Source organism: Mesocricetus auratus, unplaced genomic scaffold, assembly GCF_017639785.1.
Source record: "Mesocricetus auratus isolate SY011 unplaced genomic scaffold, BCM_Maur_2.0 Super-Scaffold_100040, whole genome shotgun sequence".
NCBI classification, from domain to species: Eukaryota; Metazoa; Chordata; class Mammalia; order Rodentia; family Cricetidae; genus Mesocricetus; species Mesocricetus auratus.
The window spans coordinates 317,000-328,870 of NW_024429217.1; the positions used below are offsets into that span (position 1 = coordinate 317,000).

The 11,871-nt window shown below is 36.1% G+C and overlaps 1 pseudogene; it reads right to left on the reverse strand.

The window, feature by feature from the left end:
- Nucleotides 1-214: 214 nt before the first annotated feature.
- Nucleotides 215-1,154, reverse strand: LOC106021700 (annotated as a pseudogene).
- Between the last annotated feature and the right edge of the window lie 10,717 nt (nucleotides 1,155-11,871).

Consider the following 11,871-nt stretch of genomic DNA (forward strand, 5'->3'; position numbering starts at 1 on the left):
GATCCAGAGAATTAGAAAAACTTAGAAGGGATGGGTATAGAAACATCCAAGGAGAAATATATATATATATATATATATATATATATATATATATATATATAAACAAGCAAGGTAATGATGCTCTAGGGACATAAATTCAAGTAAGATGCATTTAGAGAAGATGAACAGCATTCATTGTAGACACTGCAATCAACATTTAGTTGTCATTGAGCCATCAAGGAGAAGAGCCTGCTTTACAAAGTCTTCCGAGAGCTCCTTTCACATCCTTGTTCTTCAGGCTGTAGATGAAGGGGTTGTGCATGGGGGTGAACACAGTGTACATCACTGAGGCTACAGTGCTTTCATGGGAAGAGTGGGTCACACCAAGTGTTGTGCCATAGAACAAGCAGACCACACAGAGGTAAGGCCCACAGTTGGAAAAGGCTTTATATTTGCTTACAATTGAGGACATTTTCAGTAAATAAGAGACAATCTGAAAGTAAGAGAAGAGGATGCCAAAGGCTGGAAACACACCTAGCAATACAGTAGAGACATACGCAGTGATAGTATTGATGACAGTATCAGACCTGGCTACGTTAAGCATCTGAGTGAGCTCACAGAAAAAATAATGGATTTCAGTGACTTTGAAGAAGGTTAGTCACTTTATTAATAGAACATGAAGCAGGGAGCCTGCTAAAACTATGATCCATGAAATCAGAACTAGGAGGCTGGTGAACTGAGAGTTCATGATGACTGGGTAGTTTAGGGGGTGACAAATGGGCACAAAGCAGTAGAATGCCATCACACTTAATAGAAGATTATCCATTCCAGCAAATACCATATAGAAATATGCCTGAGTGAAACATCGTAAGTAGGAGATATCTTTGCCCTGTGCCTGGATGTTCATCAACATCTTTGGGACAGTGGTTGAGGTAAAACAGATGTCCAGAAAAGACAGGTTGGAGAGGAAGAAGTACATGGGGGTATGGAAGTGAGACTCAGAGCTGGCAGCCAGGATGATGATCAGGTTCCCAAGCACTGTGACCAGATACATGAATAAGAACCTACCAAAGAGGAGGGGCTGCAGGTGTTGGTCATCAGAGAGTCCAAGCAGGAGGAATTGTGTTACTTCTGTGTGATATTTTTCCTTCCATGCCAGAGGCTTCTCTCTTTATTAAAAATCAAAAGTTCATCAAATGTTCAGGTGGAACCCAGGAAGTTATCACTGCATGGGTCCACAGATGTTCTTTACTCCATAGTTTTCCCTTTTATCACCATTTTCAATACTTAATTCATTTCACTCTTAGATATTCATAATATTTCAATCTTTTATTAAATGTAGGAGAAATATCTTGTGCTTTTTTATTGAGGAACCTATATGAATTACTTACTTTGTTGTCATAAGTTTCTTTTATTTTACTATAATTATTTGTATCATACTAAAATATATTTCATGAATATTTGGAAAACACTCTTATTTCCCCATTTAATAGCTCTATAATTGTAATAAAATACGAATCTATTCTCTGTTCCATTGGTTCTCAGTTTTCCTAATGCTGCATTCCTCGTGTTGTGGCTGCTTCCAACCATAAAATTATTTCATTGCTGCATCATAAATATAATTTTGCTACTGTTAGGAATTATAATGCAAATGTCTGATGCAGGCTATCTGATATGGAATATTAGAGGGGTCATGACCTACCAGTCAAGAATTGCTCTTTATTCCATCTTTAACTCATAGTACTCGTTTTTCATCCAAGTAGTTGTTTCTGCTTCTTATGAGGCTTGAATTCTGTTATGTGCACTAAAGGTCATGAAGTGATATATTCATTTATTGTTAGTAGTATTTATTATTTTTGATAATGGTTTTGGATATGGTAGTTCCAAACATTAGAATACTGATTGTCTTAGAAATTGAGTTCTTTACTTTTTGAAACATAATTTTGGTTCTTCTTATCATCTGTTGATCCTTAGAAAGTTACTTAAGCTGTTTCAGAGACAAATACTTGACTGCTTCATTAGGAGCAGCAAATAGTCAGTATATAGTAGAATTGAAAAAGGAAATTCATAAGGCCATGAGGCATTTATTGTATTTTTGTTTCTGTGACATACTCTATAATGTGAACTGTCATTCAGAACTTGGTAGTAATTATTTTAAAACCTACAATTCATCAATATCCTTTAAAACACAGAATCTATACATTGTAGTATTCTGGTTAACACACACACACACAAACACATAAACACCCTTCAGATTTGCTATGATAGAATTTCTTTTTATGTTTTAATTTATTTTTAATTAATTAATTATTCCCAGCCAAATCACAGTTTTTCCTCCTTATCATCTCCTTCACCAATCCCTACCTCCACCCTCCCCTCTTCCCTCATCCACTCCTTCTCCTTTGTCTTCAGAAATGTTCAGGCTGCTTAATTAGTGAATCTTCTTATGGCTTATTTGGCCTGATAATGCCAAATATACCCTTCCCAGAAAAATAAAATAATTTGGTCTAAATACTAGGAGTACAAAATAACAGCACAAAACCATTAAGAAAAAATCAAATGCATATGTGAGAGTTTGTGTCCAAGCATACATCATCCTGAATGGACATGAAATCAGCAATTAACAAATCATACATGTTATATATTTTATTTACTTACTTTATTATTTACTTAGTAAGGGCTTTTATGAAGAAGAATATTTAGAAGTATTTATGCAAAATGTGATTATTATTATTATTTTCATGAAAAAGTCAACATTAAGTGAAATTTAATTCAGAAAAAATATTTAATGGTAGGTTATTGTGAGAAAACAGGTGAAAAGCTTTCTTTGAGTCACAAGTGTTTTAGCTGAGATGAAATTGTCAGGAGTTAATAGCCAGAATAAGCAGAGAAAAATAAGTATTTTATATATAAAGAACAGAATGGACATTTGTTGTCTATGTGGGTGAGCTGATTTAAGAGGATCCTGAAAAGTCACTGATGTAAAGCAGATAGTGATGGCCAGGAAGGACAGTGTGTTGGCAAATTTCTCTGTTTTTCTTTAATACCCCTCTCATGTGTTCTGTAGGTCTGAGGATGTGGTAGTTCCATTTCATCATTTGCATTTACAAAGACATATATGGGTTCTGTCACACTGTAAGTGCCAAATAAGTGCAAATATTGAAAATACATTAAAGATATTGATCTATACCTATAAAGCAAAAGGAGAATTTAAGTCTCTTACACCCTTAAATGCAGACATAGAACTGAATAATATATTTAAAGATATAAATTAATGTAGCTTTTAACAATTTTGAACTGATAGTAATTATGAGAATATAAGACTAATTAACATAAGATGTTAGTAAACATAATTCACTGTAGTAGTGAGAATAAATCATACCTACAGTTACAAAAAGAAGGAATGAAATTAAGAAAAAATAAAAGCAACTCTGTTTTCTGCTAAGACTAAGTGTATCAGTGAGCAAATGAAGGATAAATTCCCAATTCAAAAAGTAATGATTGATTTCAAACCATAGTCAAAAAGATATTAAAATATTAGACTGTGGGTTTACCTCCTTGACTTATAAATTCAGCCTTGTCCAACTTCAATTATATTATATTGTTATATCCATTTTAGGAGACTCTCACTATGAAAAAGAACAAATATCATTGAGTGTTGGGCCTCATATATAATTTCATTGTTAGTAATGTTACTTATGGTATATTGTAATCAATTCAAAAATTCCAGAGAAATACTTAGATAATATAAGAGAAAATCCAATAAAAGCGTAGCAAAATAGATAACACCTGGTACATAACAGAATAATTAATGAATAAATAAGTGGATGCAAGAAATCTGCTGAAAGACTCCATCTCATAAGTAAAGGTGTAGAAGAGTTGGAGACCACGTGGAAAATAATCTCTAGATCCCAAGGAATAAGTAAAGAAGCAAAATCAAATTTAAAGAATGGGATTATAAAAACTAAAGGTCTGGCCTGGCATTGGTGGCACACTTAATCCTAGCACTCAGGAGGCAGAGGTGGGCAGATCTATGGGAGTTTGAGGCCAGCCTGCTCTACAGAGCGAGTTCCAAGATAGCATCCAGAACAATACAGGGAAACCCTGTCTCAGAAAAACAAAACAAAACAGAACAAAACACACTAACGGTCCTTCAAAGTACAGGCAATTCATCTTCAGATACCAAGTGATTCTGGCCCATTGTACTTCTACAAAGCCCAGCATGCACTTTTGCTTCCTATTTCTTTAATTCATGTATCTTCAACAGGAAACAAGGGCATTTATAACATGTTGATTTTGTGTCCCCAGAAATTACACATTTTTTACACAGGGTCTGGTTTTGAGTAATTATAGGTGGGGAGCAATAAAACTATCATTAAAGTTTCTAGGCTCTTAATTTTTGAATTATCAGAGCACCTCATTAAAAAAGTTGTTCAATTATCTTTCCAGAGTCTAATTATTTTTGCTCCCTTGATACACAAATAAGGTTATAGGGAGTAGTTTTCAGATACTTTTGTGTCTATATTTCTATTGACTGGGAAAACTGGACTTATTTCTTGCAAGGGGAAAGTATTTCATTTTATCTTAAAATTTACAAGAATATTCTCAGAGAAACATTAATTTCTACAGGAAATAAATTTCAGAGATAACTTCTCTTATGTTCCTTGAACAACTTTTAGACATTTAATGCACACAATGCCATGGATCAAAACAATTCCTTATTTTATCTCACTTAGAAATTTTCATATTAATTTGTTTTATTAATTAAATTTATTGTTTGACAGGTTTTTGGGTTATTAGTCAGTTCCTTTCAAATTTTTCCTCTTTTTATTTAAATTACAAACAATCTTATTTCAAAAGCCATCCCAGTTCCCTCTCCCAAACATCCTCCCATGCCCACTACCAACCCTCCAATACCATGCCATATCAAATACCCAGGGAGGATGAAGCTTCCAATGGAGAATTAACAAAGTCTGCCATATCATGTGGGGCAGAGTCTGGGCCCTCCTCTGTGTATCTATGCTGAGAGAGTATCCCTCCTTAGGCAATGGGCTTGTAAAATCCACACACTAGGGATAAATATTGGTTCCACTGCCAAAGGTCCCATAGATTGCCATGGCCTCCAACTGACACCCCAGTTCAGGGGGGTCTGATTCATCCTATTCTGGTTCGCCAGCTATCAGACTGGGGTCCCTCCCACTTGCTCAGGCCAGCTGTTTCTGTGGGTTCCTCCAGCATGGTATTGACAGCTCCTCCCTCTTTACAACAAGGCAGTTTCTCAGAAAAATGGTAATCAGTCTATGACAAGATCCAACAATTTTACTCTTAGACATACACCCAAAGGATGCACACTCATCCCACAAGGACATCTGTTCAAGTATGTTCATAGCAGCATTATTTGTAATGTCAATAAACTGGAAGCAGCCTATATGTCCCTCAACAGAAGAATGTTTAAGGAAAATGTGATACATTTATACAATGGAGTACTATTCAGCAGAAAAAAACAATGACATCTTGAATCCTCAGGCAAATGGGTAGAACTAGAAGGAGCCATCTTGAGTGAGGTAACCCAGACCCAGAAAGAAAAACATGGTATGTCCTCACTCATAAGTGGATATTAGATGTAAAGCAAAGGGTACAAAGCCTACTATCCATGCCTCCAGGGAATCTAGGAAGCAAGGAGGACCCTAAGAGAGACATACATCAACACCTGGGTAAGGGAAAAGACAGATTTCCTGAGCAAATTGGGAGCATGGGAGAGGGAGGAGGGAGACAGGATAAAGGGGAGGGGAGAGGATAACATGAGGGATTAGGGAGATCAAAAGGAGGGAAGAATAGAGAAGAGATCACTTTTCCCTGTTGGAGGCCCCTGACCCGTGGAACCCAGATCCATGCTGCGACTGAATCCCCAAGAGAGACCTGGAAGCAGACCAAAGCATCTGGCACCACTCCAGTATTGGACCCTCACCCATCAGAAGAGTCATGGACCTGCACCCACAAGGAGAGAGACCTAGAATCAGAGTAAACTATCCAGCATCTCCCTCCATTGGAGCCTTGGAATCACCTACACCCTTTGGAAGAGAGCCTTGTACACATACCTACCATGAGAGGGAGCAATCACACCTAAACCCACTGGAAGAAGGGATGGGAAGATGACAGCATAAGAACACTTTCAACAACAGAAAGACTAACAGGACACCAGCAAGACCTGAATAACCCAATGTAGATGAAGCAGAAGAGAATGACCTTAAAATGACTTTATGAACATGATAAGGGACCTCAAAGAGGAAATGAGAAAATCCCATAAAGAAAGTGAAGAAAGAGAAAACAAAATAAATGGAAGAAAAAGATGAAAAGACAAACCAAAGAATGTAAGAAATAACCAAAGCTCTCAAGCAAATAAAGGAAAGTCAGGAAAAAAAGGAAGGAAACAATTCAAATACTTCAAGACCTGAAAACTTCATTCGAGACAATAAAGAAAGAACAAACTGAGGAAATGCTGGAAATAGAAAATCTGGGTAACCAATCAGAAACTACAGATGCAAGCATAACCAACAGAATAAAGAGATGGAAGAGAGAATCTCAGATGTTGAAGATACAAAAGAGGAAATAGATTCATGAACCTAAGAAGATCTTAAGTCCAACAAATCCTTAACACAAAATGTCCCAGAAATATGGGACCCTGTGAAAAGGCCAAATCTAAGAACAATAGGTCTAAAAAAGAATAATAGGTATAGAAAAGGCAAAGAATCCCAGCTCAAACATATTCAACAAAATCATAGAAAACTGTCCCCACCTAAAGTAGAACATGCCTACCAAAGTACAAAAAGTTTATAGAACACCAAATAGACAAGACCAAAAAAAGGCCCTCACCACATAATAGTCAAACACCAAACACACAGAATAAAGAAGGAATATTAAGAGCAGCAAAAAAAAAGGCCAAGCAACATACAAAGACAGACCTAACAGAATTACAATAGACTTCTTCAAGGAAACTCTGAAAGCCAGAAGGTATGGATAGAGGTTCTACAAACACTATGAGACCATGGATGCCAACATAGAGTACTATACCTAGCAAAGCTTTCAATCACTATTGATGGAGAATACAAGACATTCCATGACAAAACCAGATTTAAACAATACATATCCACAAATCCAGTTCTACAGAAAACACTGGAAAGTAAACTGCAACTCAAGGATGTTAATTACACTCACAAAAAGAGGCAATAGATAATCCCACATAACCAAAAGTAAAAAATGGGGGTTACACAATACCACCATGAAAAACAAATGAAAAGAAACAAGAATCAACAATCAATGGTCATTAATACTCCTCAGTATCAGTGGTCTTATCTCATCTATAAAAAGACACAGGCTACCAGAGTGAATACAAATACAGAATCCATCCTTCTGCTGCTTACCAGAAACACACTTCAACTTCAAAGACAGATGCTACCTCAGAGTTAAGGGTTGGGAAAAGATTTTCCAATCAAATGGATCTAAGAAACAAGCTGAGGTCAATATCCTAATACCAATGCCTACCAAATATGACTTCAAATTAACATCAGTCAAAAGAGATGAGGAAGGTCATTTCATATTTATCACAGGAAAAACCAATCAAGATGAATATTCTGAATATCTATATCCCAAATACTCAGGCACCAACATTTGTACAAGAAATATTACTAAATCTCAAATCACACATAAAAATTCACATACATATAGTGGGAGACTTCAGGACTCATCTCTCACCAGTGGACAGGACTACCAGACAGAAACTTAACAAAGAAACAAAGGAACTAACAGATGTTTGGACCCAATTTGGTTTACCAGTATCTATAGAACATTCCATCCAAACACAAAAGAATATACCTTCTCAGTGCCAGACGGAACCTCCACATACAAGGCAACAAAGCAAACCTCAATGGATACAAGTAATATGGTATAACCACCTGTATCTTATGAGATTAGAAGTTTTAAAGTTAGAATTCAACAACACAAATTGCAGAAACCCTACAAACTCATGGAAATTAAACAATGCACAATTGCACCATTCCTGGGTTAAAGAAGAAATAAAGAAAGAAATTAAAGATTTCCTAGAATTCAATGAGAATGAAGACACATCATATAAAAATTTATGGGACACCTTGGAAGTAGTGCTAAGAGGAAAGTTCAAAGCATTAAGTACCCATATGAAGAAACTGGAGAATAGTCACTCTAGAGGTTTGACAAAACACCTGAAAACTCTAGAACAAAAAGAAGTAAACTCACTGCGGAGGAATAGATGCCAGGATATAATCAAATTGAGGAATGAAATCAATAATGCAGAAACAAAGACAACAATACAAAGAGTCAATGAAACAAAATGTTCATTCTGCAGGAAAATCAACAAGATAGACAAACCATTATCCAAACTAGCAAAAAGGCAGAGAGAGAACATGCAAATGAACTAAATCAGAAATGAAAAGGGAGACATAACAACAGACACTTAGGAAATACAATGAATCATCAGGTCATACTTTGAAAACCTGTACTTCACCAAATTGGAAATTTAAAGGAAATGGACAATTTTCTGGATAGCTACCACTTACCAAAATTAAAACAAGAACAGATGTACAATTTAAATAGACATATAATCACTAAAAATAGAAACACTCATCAAAAGTCTCCCAACCAAAATATGGCCAGGACCAGGATTTTTTCAGTGCAGAATTGTACCTGAAATTCAGAGCCAATACCAGTATTCCTCAAATTGTTCCACCCAATAGAAGGAGAAGGGGCATTGCTAATCTTATTCTTTTTTTGGTATTTGAGGCAGAGTTTCTCTGTGGCTTTAGAGGTTTTCCTGGAGCTATCTCTTGTAGACCAGGCTTGTCTCCAACTCAGAGATTCACCTACCTTTGCCTCCTGTGTCCTGGAATTAAAGATGTGTGCCACCACTAACTGGCCAACACTTTTTATGAGACTATAATTACCTTGTTACCAAAATCACACAAAAATACAATTAAGAAAGAAATACAGACCAATCTCCATCATGAATATTAATGCAAAAATACCCAATAAAATACTGGCATATTGAATCCAAGAACACATCTGAAAAATCATCCATCATGATCAAGTAGGCTTCATCCTAGAGATGCAGAAATGGTTCAACATATGTAAATCCATCAATGTAATCCACCATATAAACAAACTGAAAAAGAAAAACCATATTATTCTTTCACTAGATGCTGAAAAAGCCTTTGAGAAAATCCAGCATCCATTCATGTTAAAGGTCTTGGAGAGATCAGTGATAACAGAAACATACCCAAATATGACAAAGGTAATATACACCAAGCCAACAGCCAACATCAAACTAAATGGAGAGAAACTCAGTGCTATTCCTCTAAAATCAGGAACAACACAGGGTTGTTCACTCTCTCCACTTCTCTTCAATATTGTACTTAAAGGTCTAGCTAGAGCAATAAGACAACAAAAGGAGATCAAGGGGTTACTTGGAAAGGAAGAAGTCAAACTTTCACTATTTTTAGATGATATTATAGTTTACATAAGTGATCAAAAAATCATACACAGGAACTGCAACAGCTGATAAACTCCTTCAGCAAAGTGGAAAGATACAATATTAACTTAAAAAAATCAGTGGCCCTAGTAAACATAGATGATAAATGGGCTCAGAAAGAAATCAGAGAAATATCGACTTGTGCTTCCCTTATTTGGAATCTTCTGGCCTGAGGACTGCAGGCAGGTAGACTTTCCCCCACGGGCCCAAGCAATCCAGATGCTGCTGACATCACTATGATAGTCTTGCACCCACACTTCGGGACTCAGACTCTCCTGTACCTACTGTGAGACCCATCAGAATATTGGACCTGCTTGCACCCACTAGAAGAGAACCTTGGACTCATATCCACGACGAGAGGAGGAGACCCCACATTCACCCTCTGGAAGAAGGGATGGAAAGGCAAAAATATAAGAACCCATTCAGTAACAGAAAAACCAATATGATATCACCAGAGTCTTGGGACTCTACACCAGCAAAATTGAACATCCTAAAACAGATGAAGCAGAAGAGCATGGCCTTTAAAACAACTTCATGAAAATGATAGACACCCTAAAAAAGGAAATGATAAAATCTTTTAAAGAAATGAAAGGAAAAAACAAAAAAATCAAGAAATGGAGGACAAGACCATGCAAAAATTGCAAGACACAATTAAAAAATGCAAGGTTTGAAAGCTGAAATAGAGACAACAAAGAAACACAGCTTGAGGGAATGCTGGAATTAGAAATGTTGAGTAAATGATCAGGAACTACAGATGCAAGCATACCCAACAAAGAAACTCAGGCATGGAAAATATAATGGGAGAAATTAATTCTTAGATCAAAGAAAATCTTAAGTCCAACAATTCCCTAACACAAAATATCCAGGAAATAACAGACATTATGAAATGGCCAAACCCACGAATAATCGGTATAGAAACATGTAAAGAAATCCAATTCAAATGTTCAGAAAACATATTCAACAAAATGATAGAAGAAAACTTTTGCAACCTAAATAAATACAGGCTAATGAAAGTACAAGAAGCTTTCAGAACACTAAATATGGTGGACCATAAAAAAGTCCCCATGCCACATAGTAATCAAAACACTGAACATACAGAATAAAGAAAGAATTTAAGAGCAGCAAAGGAAAATACCAATTAACAAATAAAGGCAAGCCTATCAGAACTACACCTGAATTCTCCATGGAAACTCTGAATGCAAGAATGTCCTTGATGGATATTTTACAAACACTAAGAGACCACACTGATCTTAGGCAAGAATATAATACTCAGCAATTACGATAGATGGAGAAAACAATAAATTTCATGACAAATTGAAACGGAAGTCAAACTTTCACTATTTGCATGTGATATTATCATTTACATAAGTGACCTAAAAATTCTACCAGGGAACTCCTACAACTGATAAACACCTTTAGCAAATTGGCAGGATACAAGATTAACTCCAAAAAATCAGTTGCCCTACAATATGCCAGATGATAAAATGGCTGAGAAAGAAGTCAGAAAAACATCACCATTTACAATTGCTACAAACAACATAAAATATCTTGGGGTAACTCCAACTAAACAAGTGAAAGACCTACATAGCAAGAACTTTGAGTCCCTAAAGAAAGAAATAATAGAAGATACCAGAAATTGGAAAGGTTTCCCATGCTCTTGGATAGGTAGGAACAACATAGTAAAAACGGAAATCTCACAAAAACAATCTACAAATTCAATGCAGTTTCAATCAAAATTCTCAGGACAATTCTTCACAGAAATTGAAAGAACAATAATCCACTTTATAAGGAAAAAAAGACCCATGATAGCCAAAACAACCCTGTACAATAGCGTCCGGAGTCATCACCATCTGTGACTTCAAGCTCTAATATAAAGCTATAGTCCTCAAAACAGCCTGGTTTGGCTCAAAAATAGACAGGTAGACCAATGGAATCAAATACAAAACCCTGATATTAACCTGCACACCTATGAGCACCTGATTTAACAAAAGAAGCTAAAATTATACAATGGAAAAAAGAAAGCATCCTCAACAAATGGCGTTGGCATAACTGGATGCTAGCTGGTAGAAGACTGCAGATAGACCCATATATATATATATATATATATATATATATATATATATATATATCCATAAAACTTAAGTCCAAATGGATCAAAGACCTCAACATCAATCCAGCCACCCTGAACGTCTTAGAAGAGAAAGTGGGAAGTACCCTTGAACAAATTGGTATAGGAGATTGCTTCCTCAACATAACACCAGTATCACAGACACTGAGATTGACAATTAATAAATGGGGCCTCCTGAAACTGAGAAGCTTCTGTAAGGCAAAGG